The sequence below is a fragment of the Saccoglossus kowalevskii genome, chromosome 5 (assembly GCF_978046115.1).
Source record: "Saccoglossus kowalevskii chromosome 5, keSacKowa6.1, whole genome shotgun sequence".
NCBI classification, from domain to species: Eukaryota; Metazoa; Hemichordata; class Enteropneusta; family Harrimaniidae; genus Saccoglossus; species Saccoglossus kowalevskii.
In genome coordinates, this window is record NC_140645.1 from 3,977,895 (window position 1) to 3,990,025 (window position 12,131).

Genomic DNA, 12,131 nt, shown 5'->3' on the forward strand with positions numbered 1-12,131 from the left:
TTTGCTTAGCCGAAGCATTAAATGACATCCAATTCCGATGAATATTCAGCCTACTGCCAAAACATTTCAGAATACACCAGTTCTCGTCCGATCAATGAAGTAAAGCTGCATCGGGCGTGGCTAGTACTAGCATGAGTGACCTGCTGGGAATACCACGTGCAGTAGGCTTATCAACATTTTTATTCCACCGTACATACTAACTTTTTCCCATGATTTTTTGCCTAGCAGAAGCATTTAATGACATCCAATTCCGACGAATATTCAGCCTACTGCCAAACCATTGCAGAATACACAAGTTCTCGTCCGATCACTGAAGTTAAGCTGCATCCGGCGTGGTTAGTACTTGCATGGGAGACCGGCTGGGAATACTACGTGCATTAGGCTCATCAACATTTTTATTCCACCGTACATACTAACATTTTCCCGGGATTGTTTGCATAGCCGAAGCATTAAACGACATACAATTCGGACGAACATTCAGCCTACTGCCAAGCCATTGCAAAATACACCAGTTCTCGTCCGATCACTGAAGTTAAGCTGCATCGAGCGTGGTTACTACTTGCATGGGAGACCGGCTGGGAATACCACGTGCATTAGTCTCATCAACATTTTTATTCCACCGTACAGACTAAATTTTTCCCGGGATTTTTTGCCTAGCCGAAGTATTAAGTTACATCCAATTCCGACGAATATTCAGCCTACTGCTAAACCATTGCAGAATACACCTGTTCTCGTCCGATCACTGAAGTTAAGCTGCATCGGGCGTGGTTAGTACTTGGTTGTGAGACCGGCTGGGAATACCACGTGCAGTACGCTCATCAACATTTTTATTCCACCGTACATACCAACTTTTTCCCGGGATTTGTTGCCTAGCAGAAGTATTAAATTACATCCAATTCTGACAAATATTCAGCCTACTGCCAAACCATTGCAGAATACACCAGTTCTCGTCCGATCACTGAAGCTTAGCCGCATCGGGCGTGGTTAGTACTTGCACGGGAGACCGGCTGGGAATACCTCGTGCAGTAGGCTCATCAACATTTTTATTCCACATTACATGCTAACTTTTTCCCATGATTTTTTGCCTAGACGAAGCATTAAATGACATACAATTAGGACGAATATTCAGCCTACTGCCAAACCATTGCAGAATACACCAGTTCTCGTCCGATCACTGAAGTTAAGCTGCATCGGGTGTGGTTAGTACTTGCATGGGAGACCGGCTGGGAATACTACGTGCATTAGGCTCATCAACATTTTTATTCCACCGTACATACTAAATTTTTCCCGGGATTGTTTGCATAGCCGAAGCATTAAACGACATACAATTCGGACGAACATTCAGCCTACTGCCAAGCCATTGCAAAATACACCAGTTCTCGTCCGATCACTGAAGTTAAGCTGCATCGAGCGTGGTTATTACTTGCATGGGAGACCGGCTGGGAATACCACGTGCATTAGGCTCATCATCATTTTTATTCCACCGTACATACTAACTTTTTCCCAGGATTTGTTGCCTAGCCGAAGTATTAAGTTACATCCAATTCCGACGAATGTTCAGCCTACTGCCAAACCGTTGCAGAATACACCCGTTCTCGTCCTATCACTGAAGTTAATCTGCATCGGGCGTGGTTAGTACTTGCATTGGAGACCGGCTGGGAATACCACGTGCAGTAGGCTTATCAACATTTTTATTCCACCGTACATGCTAACTTTTCCCTGGGATTTTTTGCCTAGCCGAAACGTTAAACGACATCCAATTCTGACAAATATTCAGCCTACTGCCAAACCATTGCAGAACACACAGTTCTCGTCCGATCCCTGAAGTTTAGCTGCATCGGGCGTGGTTAGTACATGCATGAGAGACCGGCTGGGAATACGACGTGCAGTAGGCTCATCAACATTATTATTCCACATTACATACTAACTTTTTCCTATGATTTTTTTGCTTAGCCGTAGCATTAAATGACATCCAATTCCGACGAATATTCTGCCTACTGCCAAAACATTGCAGAATACACCTGTTCTCGTCCGATCACTGAAGTTAAGCTGCATCGGGCGTGGTCTGTACTTGCATGGGAGACTGGCTGGGAATACCACGTGCAGTAGGCTGATGAACATTTTTATTCCATCGTACATACTAACTTTTTCCATGATTTTTTGCCTAGCCGAAGCATTAAATGACATCCAATTGCGACGAAAATTCAGCCTACTGCCAAACCGATGCTGAATACACCAGCTCTCGTCCGATACCTGAAGTTAATTTGCATCGGGCATGCTTAGTACTTGCATGGGAGATCAGTTGGGAATACAACGTGCAGTAGGTTTATCAACATTTTTATTCCACCGTACATACCAACTTTTTCCCGGCATTTGTTGCCTAGCCGAAGTATTAAATTACATCCAATTCCGACGAGTATTCAGCCTACGGCCAAACCATTGCAGAATACACCAGTTCTCGTCCGATCACTGAAGTTAAGCTGCATCGGGCGTGGTTAGTACTTGCATGGGAGACTGGCTGGGAATACCACGTGCAGTAGGCTGATGATCATTTTTATTCCACCGTACATACTAACTTTTTTCCATGAATTTTTGCCTAGCCGAAGCATTAAATGACATCCAATTGCGACGAATATTCAGCCTACTGCCAAACCAATGCAGAATACACCAGTTCTCGTCTGATCACTGAAGTTAATCTGCATCGGGCATGGTTAGTACTTGCATGGGAGACCTGCTGGGAATACTACGTGCATTAGGCTCATCAACATTTTTATTCCACCGTACATACTAACATTTTCCCGGGATTGTTTGCATAGCCGAAGCATTAAACGACATACAATTCGGACGAACATTCAGCCTACTGCCAAGCCATTGCAAAATACACCAGTACTCGTCCGATCACTGAAGTTAAGCTGCATCGAGCGTGGTTACTACTTGCATGGGAGACCGGCTGGGAATACCACGTGCATTAGTCTCATCAACATTTTTATTCCACCGTACAGACTAAATTTTTCCCGGGATTTTTTGCCTAGCCGAAGTATTAAGTTACATCCAATTCCGACGAATATTCAGCCTACTGCTAAACCATTGCAGAATACACCCGTTCTCGTCCGATCACTGAAGTTAAGCTGCATCGGGCGTGGTTAGTACTTGGATGTGAGACCGGCTGGGAATACCACATGCAGTACGCTCATCAACATTTTTATTCCACCGTACATACCAACTTTTTTCCCGGGATTTGTTGCCTAGCAGAAGTATTAAATTACATCCAATTCTGACAAATGTTCAGCCTACTGCCAAACCATTGCAGAATACACCAGTTCTCGTCCGATCACTGAAGCTAAGCCGCATCGGGTGTGGTTAGTGCTTGCACGGAAGACCGGCTGGGAATACCTCGTGCAGTAGGCTCATCAACATTTTTATTCCACATTACATGCTAACTTTTTCCCATGATTTTTTTGCCTAGACGAAGCATTAAATGACATACAATTAGGACGAATATTCAGCCTACTGCCAAACCATTGCAGAATACACCAGTTCTCGTCCGATCACTGAAGTTAAGCTGCATCGGGTGTGGTTAGTACTTGCATGGGAGACCGGCTGGGAATACTACGTGCATTAGGCTCATCAACATTTTTATTCCACCGTACATACTAAATTTTTCCCGGGATTGTTTGCATAGCCGAAGCATTGAACGACATACAATTCGGACGAACATTCAGCCTACTGCCAAGCCATTGCAAAATACACCAGTTCTCGTCCGATCACTGAAGTTAAGCTGCATCGAGCGTGGTTATTACTTGCATGGGAGACCGGCTGGGAATACCACGTGCATTAGGCTCATCATCATTTTTATTCCACCGTACATACTAACTTTTTCCCGGGATTTTTTGCCTAGCCGAAGTATTAAGTTACATCCAATTCCGACGAATGTTCAGCCTACTGCCAAACCGTTGCAGAATACACCCGTTCTCGTCCGATCCCTGAAGTTTAGCTGCATCGGGCGTGGTTAGTACATGCATGAGAGACCGGCTGGGAATACGACGTGCAGTAGGCTCATCATCATTATTATTCCACATTACATACTAACTTTTTCCTATGATTTTTTTGCTTAGCCGTAGCATTAAATGACATCCAATTCCGACGAATATTCTGCCTACTGCCAAAACATTGCAGAATACACCTGTTCTCGTCCGATCACTGAAGTTAAGCTGCATCGGGCGTGGTCAGTACTTGCATGGGAGACTGGCTGGGAATACCACGTGCAGTAGGCTGATGAACATTTTTATTCCATCGTACATACTAACTTTTTTCATGATTTTTTGCCTAGCCGAAGCATTAAATGACATCCAATTGCGACGAAAATTCAGCCTACTGCCAAACCGATGCTGAATACACCAGCTCTCGTCCGATACCTGAAGTTAATTTGCATCGGGCATGCTTAGTACTTGCATGGGAGATCAGTTGGGAATACCACATGCAGTACGCTCATCAACATTTTTATTCCACCGTACATACCAACTTTTTTCCCGGGATTTGTTGCCTAGCAGAAGTATTAAATTACATCCAATTCTGACAAATGTTCAGCCTACTGCCAAACCATTGCAGAATACACCAGTTCTCGTCCGATCACTGAAGCTAAGCCGCATCGGGTGTGGTTAGTGCTTGCACGGAAGACCGGCTGGGAATACCTCGTGCAGTAGGCTCATCAACATTTTTATTCCACATTACATGCTAACTTTTTCCCATGATTTTTTTGCCTAGACGAAGCATTAAATGACATACAATTAGGACGAATATTCAGCCTACTGCCAAACCATTGCAGAATACACCAGTTCTCGTCCGATCACTGAAGTTAAGCTGCATCGGGTGTGGTTAGTACTTGCATGGGAGACCGGCTGGGAATACTACGTGCATTAGGCTCATCAACATTTTTATTCCACCGTACATACTAAATTTTTCCCGGGATTGTTTGCATAGCCGAAGCATTGAACGACATACAATTCGGACGAACATTCAGCCTACTGCCAAGCCATTGCAAAATACACCAGTTCTCGTCCGATCACTGAAGTTAAGCTGCATCGAGCGTGGTTATTACTTGCATGGGAGACCGGCTGGGAATACCACGTGCATTAGGCTCATCATCATTTTTATTCCACCGTACATACTAACTTTTTCCCGGGATTTTTTGCCTAGCCGAAGTATTAAGTTACATCCAATTCCGACGAATGTTCAGCCTACTGCCAAACCGTTGCAGAATACACCCGTTCTCGTCCGATCCCTGAAGTTTAGCTGCATCGGGCGTGGTTAGTACATGCATGAGAGACCGGCTGGGAATACGACGTGCAGTAGGCTCATCATCATTATTATTCCACATTACATACTAACTTTTTCCTATGATTTTTTTGCTTAGCCGTAGCATTAAATGACATCCAATTCCGACGAATATTCTGCCTACTGCCAAAACATTGCAGAATACACCTGTTCTCGTCCGATCACTGAAGTTAAGCTGCATCGGGCGTGGTCAGTACTTGCATGGGAGACTGGCTGGGAATACCACGTGCAGTAGGCTGATGAACATTTTTATTCCATCGTACATACTAACTTTTTTCATGATTTTTTGCCTAGCCGAAGCATTAAATGACATCCAATTGCGACGAAAATTCAGCCTACTGCCAAACCGATGCTGAATACACCAGCTCTCGTCCGATACCTGAAGTTAATTTGCATCGGGCATGCTTAGTACTTGCATGGGAGATCAGTTGGGAATACAACGTGCAGTAGGTTTATCAACATTTTTATTCCACCGTACATACCAACTTTTTCCCGGCATTTGTTGCCTAGCCGAAGTATTAAATTACATCCAATTCCGACGAGTATTCAGCCTACGGCCAAACCATTGCAGAATACACCAGTTCTCGTCCGATCACTGAAGTTAAGCTGCATCGGGCGTGGTTAGTACTTGCATGGGAGACCGGCTGGGAATACCACGTGCAGTAGGCTGATGAACATTTTTATTCCACCGTACATACTAACTTTTTTCCATGAATTTTTGCCTAGCCGAAGCATTAAATGACATCCAATTGCGAAGAATATTCAGCCTACTGCCAAACTAATGCAGAATACACCAGTTCTCGTCTGATCACTGAAGTTAATCTGCATCGGGCATGGTTAGTACTTGCATGGGAGACCTGCTGGGAATACCACGTGCAGTAGGCTTATCAACATTTTTATTCCACCGTACATACCAACTTTTTGTCGGGATTTGTTGCCTAGCCGAAGTATTAAATTACATCCAATTCTGACAACTATTCAGCCTACTGCCAAACCATTGCAGAATACACCAGTTCTCGTCCGATTACTGAAGTTAAGCCGCATCGGGCGTGGTTAGTACTTGCACGGGAGACCAGCTGGGAATACCACGTGCAGTAGGCTCATCAACATTTGTATTCCACATTACATACTAACTTTTTCCCATGATTTTTTGCCTAGACGAAGCATTAAATGACATACAATTCGGACGAATATTCAGCCTACTGCCAAACCATTGCAGAATACACCAGTTTCCGTCCGATCACTGAAGTTAAGCTGCATCGGGTGTGGTTAGTACTTGCATGGGAGACCGGCTGGGAATACTACGTGCATTAGGCTCATCAACATTTTTATTCCACCGTACATACTAAATTTTTCCCGAGATTTTTTGCTTAGCCGAAGCATTAAATGACATCCAATTCCGATGAATATTCAGACTACTGCCAAAACATTTCAGAATACACCAGTTCTCGTCCAATCAATGAAGTTAAGCTGCATCGGGCGTGGCTAGTACTAGCATGAGAGACCTGCTGGGAATACCACGTGCAGTAGGCTCAGCAACATTTTATTCCACATTACATACTAACTTTTTCCCATGATTTTTTGCCTAGCCGTAGCATTAAATGACATCCAATTCCGACGATTATTCTGCCTACTGCCAAACCATTGCAGAATACACCAGTTCTCGTCCGATCACTGAAGTTAAGCTGCATTGGGCGTGGTTAGTACTTGCATGGGAGACCGGCAGGGAATACCACGTGCAGTAGGCTGATGAACATTTTTATTCCATCGTACATACTAACATTTTTCCATGATTTTTTGCCTAGCCGAAGCATTAAATGACATCCAATTTCGACGAATATTCAGCCTACTGCCAAACCAAAGCAGAGTACACCAGTTCACGTCCGATTACTGAAGTTAATCTGCATCGGGCATGGTTAGTACTTGCATTGGAGACCGGCTGGGAATACCACGTGCAGTAGGCTTATCAACAATTTTATTTCACCGTACATACCAACTTTTTCCCGGGATTTGTTACCTAGCCGTAGTATTAAATTACATACAATTCGGACGAATATTCAGCCTACTGCCAAACCATTGCAGAATACACCAGTTCTCGTCTGATCACTGAAGTTAAGATGCATCGGGCGTGGTTAGTACTTGCATGGGAGACCGGCTGGGAATACCACGTGCATTAGGCTCATCAACATTTTTATACCACTGTACGTACTAACTTTTCCCGGGATTTTTTGCCTAGCCGAAGTATTAAATTACATCCTATTCCGACAAACATTCAGCCTACTGCCAAACCATTGCAGAATACACCCGTTCTCGTCCAATCACTGAAGTTAAGCTGCATCGGGCGTGGTTAGTACTTGGATGTGAGACCGGCTGGGAATACCACGTGCAGTACGCTCATCAACATTTTTATTCCACATTACTTACTAACTTTTTCCCGAGATTTTTTGCTTAGCCGAAGCATTAAATGACATCCAATTCCGATGAATATTCAGCCTACTGCCAAACCATTGCAGAATACACAAGTTCTCGTCCGATCACTGAAGTTAAGCTGCATCCGGCGTGGTTAGTACTTGCATGGGAGACCGGCTGGGAATACTACGTGCATTAGGCTCATCAACATTTTTATTCCACCGTACATACTAACATTTTCCCGGGATTGTTTGCATAGCCGAAGCATTAAACGACATACAATTCGGACGAACATTCAGCCTACTGCCAAGCCATTGCAAAATACACCAGTTCTCGTCCGATCACTGAAGTTAAGCTGCATCGAGCGTGGTTACTACTTGCATGGGAGACCGGCTGGGAATACCACGTGCATAAGGCTCATCAACATTTTTATTCCACCGTACATACTAAATTTTCCCCGGGATTTTTTGCCTAGCCGAAGTATTAAGTTACATCCAATTCCGACGAATATTCAGCCTACTGCCAAACCATTGCAGAATACACCCGTTCTCGTCCGATCACTGAAGTTAAGCTGCATCGGGCGTGGTTAGTACTTGGATGTGAGACCGGCTGGGAATACCACGTGCAGTACGCTCATCAACATTTTTATTCCACCGTACATACCAACTTTTTCCCGGGATTTGTTCCCTAGCCGAAGTATTAAATTACATCCAATTTCGACTAATATACAGTCTACTGCCAAACCATTGCAAATTACACCAGTTCTCGTCCGATCACTGAAGTTAAGCTGCATCGGGCGTGGTTAGTACTTGCATGGGAGACCTGCTGGGAATACCACGTGCAATAGGCTTATCAATATTTTTATTCCACCGTACATGCTATCTTTTTCCCGTGAATTTTTGCCTAGCTGAAGCATTAATTGAAATCCAATTCCGACAAATAATCAGCCTACTGCCAAACCATTGCAGAATACACCAGTTCTCGTCTGATCACTGAAGCTAAGCCGCATCGGGCGTGGTTAGTACTTGCACGGGAGACCGGCTGGGAATACCTCGAGCAGTAGGCTCATCAACATTTTTATTCCACATTACATGCTAACTTTTTCCCATGATTTTTTGCCTAGACGAAGCATTAAATGACATACAATTAGGACGAATATTCAGCCTACTGCCAAGCCATTGCAAAATACACCAGTTCTCGTCCGATCACTGAAGTTAAGCTGCATCGAGCGTGGTTAGTACTTGCATGGGAGACCGACTGGGAATACCACGTGCATTAGGCTCATCAACATTTTTATTCCACCGTACATACTAACTTTTTCCCGGGATTTTTTGCCTAGCCGAAGTATTAAGTTACATCCAATTCCGACGAATATTCAGCCTACTGCCAAACCATTGCAGAATACACCCGTTCTCGTCCGATCACTGAAGTTAAGCTGCATCGGGCGTGGTTAGTACTTGGATGTGAGACCGGCTGGGAATACCACGTGCAGTACGCTCATCAACATTTTTATTCCACCGTACATACCAACTTTTTCCCGGGATTTGTTGCCTAGCCGAAGTATTAAATTACATCCAATTCCGACGAATATTCAGTCTACTGCCAAACCATTGCAAATTACACCAGTTCTCGTCCGATCACTGAAGCTAAGCCACATCGGGCGTGGTTAGTACTTGCACGGGAGACCGGCAGGGAATACCTCGTGCAGTAGGCTCATCAACATTTTTATTCCACATTACATGCTAACTTTTTCCCATGATTTTTTGCCTAGACGAAGCATTAAATGACATACAATTAGGATGAATATTCAGCCTACTGCCAAACCATTGCAGAATACACCAGTTCTCGTCCGATCACTGAAGTAAAGCTGCATCTGGCGTGGTTAGTACTTGCATGGGAGACCGGCTGGGAATACCACGTGCATTAGGCTCATCAACATTTTTATACAACCGTACGTACTAACTTTTCCAGGGGTTTTTTGCCTAGCCGAAGTATTAAATTACATCCAATTCCGACGAATATTCAGCCTACTGCCAAACCATTGCAGAATACACCCGTTCTCGTCCAATCACTGAAGTTAAGCTGCATCGGGCGTGGTTAGTACTTGGATGTGAGACCGGCTGGGAATACCACGTGCAGTACGCTCATCAACATTTTTATTCCACATTACTTACTAACTTTTTCCCGAGATTTTTTGCTTAGCCGAAGCATTAAATGACATCCAATTCCGATGAATATTCAGCCTACTGCCAAACCAATTCAGAATACACCATTTCTCGTCCGATCAATGAAGTTAAGCTGCATCGGGCGTGGCTAGTACTAGCATGGAGACCAGCTGGGAATACCACGTGCATTAGGCTCATCAACATTTTTATTCCACCGTACATACTAACTTTTTCCCGGGATTTTTTGTCTAGCCGAAGTATTAAGTTACATCCAATTCCGACGAATATTCAGCCTACTGCCAAACCATTGCAGAATACACCCGTTCTCGTCTGATCACTGAAGTTAAGCTGCATCGGGCGTGGTTAGTACTTGGATGTGAGACCGGCTGGAAATACCACGTGCAGTACGCTCATCAACATTTTTATTCCACCGTACATACCAACGTTTTTCCGGGATTTGTTGCCTAGCCGAAGTATTAAATTACATCCAATTCCGAAGAATATTCAGTCTACTGCCAAACCATTGCAAATTACACCAGTTCTCGTCCGATCACTGAAGTTAAGCTGCATCGGGCGTGGTTAGTACTTGCATGGGAGACCTGCTGGGAATACCACGTGCAGTAGGCTTATCAATATTTTTATTCCACCGTACATGCTATCTTTTTCCCGTGAATTTTTGCCTAGCTGAAGCATTAATTGAAATCCAATTCCGACAAATAATCAGCCTACTGCCAAACCATTGCAGAATACACCAGTTCTCGTCCGATCACTGAAGCTAAGCCGCATCGGGCGTGGTTAGTACTTGCACGGGAGACCGGCTGGGAATACCTCGTGCAGTAGGCTCATCAACATTTTTATTCCACATTACATGCTAACTTTTTCCCATGAATTTTTGCCTAGACGAAGCATTAAATGACATACAATTAGGATGAATATTCAGCCTACTGCCAAACCATTGCAGAATACACCAGTTCTCGTCCGATCACTGAAGTTAAGCTGCATCGGGCGTGGTTAGTAATTGAATGGGAGACCGGCTGGGAATACCACGTGCAGTAGGCTTATCAATATTTTTATTCCACCATACATACCAACTTTTTCCCGTGATTTTTTGCCTAGCCGAAGCATTAATTGAAATCCAATTCCGACAAATATTCAGCCTACTGCCAAACCATTGCAGAATACACCAGTTCTCGTCCGATCACTGAAGCTAAGCCGCATCGGGCGTGGTTAGTACTTGCATGAGAGACCGGCGGGGAATACCTCGTGCAGTAGGCTCATCAACATTTTTATTCCACATTACATGCTAACTTTTTCCAATGATTTTTTGCCTTGACGAAGGATTAAATGACATACAATTCGGTAGAATATTCAGCCTACTGCCTAACCATTGCAGAATACACCAGTTCGCGTCCGATCACTGAAGTTAAGCTGCATCGGGCGTAGTTAGTACTTGCATGGGAGACCGGCTGGGAATACCACGTGCAGTCGGATGGTGAACATTTTTAGTCCACATTACATACTAACTTTTTCCCATGATTTTTTGCCTAGACGAAGCATTAAATGACATCCAATTGCGACGAATATTCAGCCTACTGCCAAACCAATGCAGAATACACCAGTTCTCGTCTGATCATTGAAGTTAATCTGCATAGGGCATGGTTAGTACTTGCATGGGAGACCGGCTGGGAATACCACGTGCAGTAGGCTTATCAACATTTTTATTCCACCGTACATACCATATTTCCCGGGATTTGTTGCCTAGCCGAAGTATTAAATTACATCCAATTCCGACGAATATTCAGCCTATTGCCAAACCATTGCAGAATACACCAGTTCTCGTCCGATCGCTGAAGTTAAGCTGCATCGGGCGTGGTTAGTACTTGCGTGGGAGACCGGCTGGGAATACCACCTGCAGTAGGCCAATGAACATTTTTATTCCACCGTACATACTAACGTTTTTTCCATGATTTTTTGCATAGCCGAAGCATTAAATGACATCTAATTGCTAAGAATATTCAGCCTACTGCCAAACCAATGCAGAATACACCAGTTCTCGTCCGATCACTGAAGTTAAGCTGCATCGGGCGTGGTTAGTACTTGGATGTGAGACAGGCTGGGAATACCACGTGCAGTACGCTAATCAACATTTTTATTCCACCGTACATACTAACTTTTTCCCGGGATTTTTTGCCTAGCCGAAGTATTAAGTTACATCCAATTCCG

The 12,131-nt window shown here is 44.1% G+C and overlaps 46 pseudogenes; all 46 read left to right on the forward strand.

The window, feature by feature from the left end:
- The first annotated feature begins 48 nt into the window (after positions 1-48).
- Positions 49-168, forward strand: LOC146743110 (5S ribosomal RNA; annotated as a pseudogene).
- Positions 169-264: 96 nt separating this feature from the next.
- LOC146743111 (5S ribosomal RNA) lies at positions 265-384 on the forward strand (annotated as a pseudogene).
- A 312-nt stretch (positions 385-696) lies between these two features.
- Positions 697-816, forward strand: LOC146743112 (5S ribosomal RNA; annotated as a pseudogene).
- Positions 817-912: 96 nt separating this feature from the next.
- On the forward strand, positions 913-1,032 carry LOC146743113 (5S ribosomal RNA; annotated as a pseudogene).
- Positions 1,033-1,128: 96 nt separating this feature from the next.
- On the forward strand, positions 1,129-1,248 carry LOC146743114 (5S ribosomal RNA; annotated as a pseudogene).
- Positions 1,249-1,344: 96 nt separating this feature from the next.
- LOC146743115 (5S ribosomal RNA) lies at positions 1,345-1,464 on the forward strand (annotated as a pseudogene).
- A 96-nt stretch (positions 1,465-1,560) lies between these two features.
- On the forward strand, positions 1,561-1,680 carry LOC146743116 (5S ribosomal RNA; annotated as a pseudogene).
- A 312-nt stretch (positions 1,681-1,992) lies between these two features.
- Positions 1,993-2,112, forward strand: LOC146743117 (5S ribosomal RNA; annotated as a pseudogene).
- A 311-nt stretch (positions 2,113-2,423) lies between these two features.
- LOC146743118 (5S ribosomal RNA) lies at positions 2,424-2,543 on the forward strand (annotated as a pseudogene).
- Positions 2,544-2,639: 96 nt separating this feature from the next.
- LOC146743119 (5S ribosomal RNA) lies at positions 2,640-2,759 on the forward strand (annotated as a pseudogene).
- Positions 2,760-3,071: 312 nt separating this feature from the next.
- Positions 3,072-3,191, forward strand: LOC146743120 (5S ribosomal RNA; annotated as a pseudogene).
- A 97-nt stretch (positions 3,192-3,288) lies between these two features.
- On the forward strand, positions 3,289-3,408 carry LOC146743121 (5S ribosomal RNA; annotated as a pseudogene).
- A 97-nt stretch (positions 3,409-3,505) lies between these two features.
- Positions 3,506-3,625, forward strand: LOC146743122 (5S ribosomal RNA; annotated as a pseudogene).
- Positions 3,626-3,721: 96 nt separating this feature from the next.
- LOC146743123 (5S ribosomal RNA) lies at positions 3,722-3,841 on the forward strand (annotated as a pseudogene).
- A 313-nt stretch (positions 3,842-4,154) lies between these two features.
- Positions 4,155-4,274, forward strand: LOC146743124 (5S ribosomal RNA; annotated as a pseudogene).
- Positions 4,275-4,586: 312 nt separating this feature from the next.
- Positions 4,587-4,706, forward strand: LOC146743125 (5S ribosomal RNA; annotated as a pseudogene).
- A 97-nt stretch (positions 4,707-4,803) lies between these two features.
- LOC146743126 (5S ribosomal RNA) lies at positions 4,804-4,923 on the forward strand (annotated as a pseudogene).
- A 96-nt stretch (positions 4,924-5,019) lies between these two features.
- LOC146743127 (5S ribosomal RNA) lies at positions 5,020-5,139 on the forward strand (annotated as a pseudogene).
- Positions 5,140-5,452: 313 nt separating this feature from the next.
- Positions 5,453-5,572, forward strand: LOC146743128 (5S ribosomal RNA; annotated as a pseudogene).
- A 311-nt stretch (positions 5,573-5,883) lies between these two features.
- Positions 5,884-6,003, forward strand: LOC146743129 (5S ribosomal RNA; annotated as a pseudogene).
- A 96-nt stretch (positions 6,004-6,099) lies between these two features.
- LOC146743130 (5S ribosomal RNA) lies at positions 6,100-6,219 on the forward strand (annotated as a pseudogene).
- A 96-nt stretch (positions 6,220-6,315) lies between these two features.
- Positions 6,316-6,435, forward strand: LOC146743131 (5S ribosomal RNA; annotated as a pseudogene).
- A 96-nt stretch (positions 6,436-6,531) lies between these two features.
- On the forward strand, positions 6,532-6,651 carry LOC146743132 (5S ribosomal RNA; annotated as a pseudogene).
- Positions 6,652-6,962: 311 nt separating this feature from the next.
- LOC146743133 (5S ribosomal RNA) lies at positions 6,963-7,082 on the forward strand (annotated as a pseudogene).
- Positions 7,083-7,178: 96 nt separating this feature from the next.
- LOC146743134 (5S ribosomal RNA) lies at positions 7,179-7,298 on the forward strand (annotated as a pseudogene).
- A 96-nt stretch (positions 7,299-7,394) lies between these two features.
- Positions 7,395-7,514, forward strand: LOC146743135 (5S ribosomal RNA; annotated as a pseudogene).
- A 95-nt stretch (positions 7,515-7,609) lies between these two features.
- LOC146743136 (5S ribosomal RNA) lies at positions 7,610-7,729 on the forward strand (annotated as a pseudogene).
- Positions 7,730-7,825: 96 nt separating this feature from the next.
- LOC146743137 (5S ribosomal RNA) lies at positions 7,826-7,945 on the forward strand (annotated as a pseudogene).
- A 312-nt stretch (positions 7,946-8,257) lies between these two features.
- On the forward strand, positions 8,258-8,377 carry LOC146743138 (5S ribosomal RNA; annotated as a pseudogene).
- A 96-nt stretch (positions 8,378-8,473) lies between these two features.
- On the forward strand, positions 8,474-8,593 carry LOC146743139 (5S ribosomal RNA; annotated as a pseudogene).
- Positions 8,594-8,689: 96 nt separating this feature from the next.
- LOC146743140 (5S ribosomal RNA) lies at positions 8,690-8,809 on the forward strand (annotated as a pseudogene).
- A 96-nt stretch (positions 8,810-8,905) lies between these two features.
- Positions 8,906-9,025, forward strand: LOC146743141 (5S ribosomal RNA; annotated as a pseudogene).
- Positions 9,026-9,121: 96 nt separating this feature from the next.
- Positions 9,122-9,241, forward strand: LOC146743142 (5S ribosomal RNA; annotated as a pseudogene).
- Positions 9,242-9,337: 96 nt separating this feature from the next.
- Positions 9,338-9,457, forward strand: LOC146743143 (5S ribosomal RNA; annotated as a pseudogene).
- A 96-nt stretch (positions 9,458-9,553) lies between these two features.
- On the forward strand, positions 9,554-9,673 carry LOC146743144 (5S ribosomal RNA; annotated as a pseudogene).
- A 95-nt stretch (positions 9,674-9,768) lies between these two features.
- LOC146743145 (5S ribosomal RNA) lies at positions 9,769-9,888 on the forward strand (annotated as a pseudogene).
- Positions 9,889-9,984: 96 nt separating this feature from the next.
- Positions 9,985-10,103, forward strand: LOC146743146 (5S ribosomal RNA; annotated as a pseudogene).
- A 96-nt stretch (positions 10,104-10,199) lies between these two features.
- LOC146743147 (5S ribosomal RNA) lies at positions 10,200-10,319 on the forward strand (annotated as a pseudogene).
- Positions 10,320-10,415: 96 nt separating this feature from the next.
- Positions 10,416-10,535, forward strand: LOC146743148 (5S ribosomal RNA; annotated as a pseudogene).
- Positions 10,536-10,631: 96 nt separating this feature from the next.
- On the forward strand, positions 10,632-10,751 carry LOC146743149 (5S ribosomal RNA; annotated as a pseudogene).
- A 96-nt stretch (positions 10,752-10,847) lies between these two features.
- On the forward strand, positions 10,848-10,967 carry LOC146743150 (5S ribosomal RNA; annotated as a pseudogene).
- Positions 10,968-11,063: 96 nt separating this feature from the next.
- On the forward strand, positions 11,064-11,183 carry LOC146743151 (5S ribosomal RNA; annotated as a pseudogene).
- A 96-nt stretch (positions 11,184-11,279) lies between these two features.
- LOC146743152 (5S ribosomal RNA) lies at positions 11,280-11,399 on the forward strand (annotated as a pseudogene).
- A 96-nt stretch (positions 11,400-11,495) lies between these two features.
- Positions 11,496-11,615, forward strand: LOC146743153 (5S ribosomal RNA; annotated as a pseudogene).
- Positions 11,616-11,709: 94 nt separating this feature from the next.
- LOC146743154 (5S ribosomal RNA) lies at positions 11,710-11,829 on the forward strand (annotated as a pseudogene).
- A 97-nt stretch (positions 11,830-11,926) lies between these two features.
- LOC146743155 (5S ribosomal RNA) lies at positions 11,927-12,046 on the forward strand (annotated as a pseudogene).
- Positions 12,047-12,131: the final 85 nt, after the last annotated feature.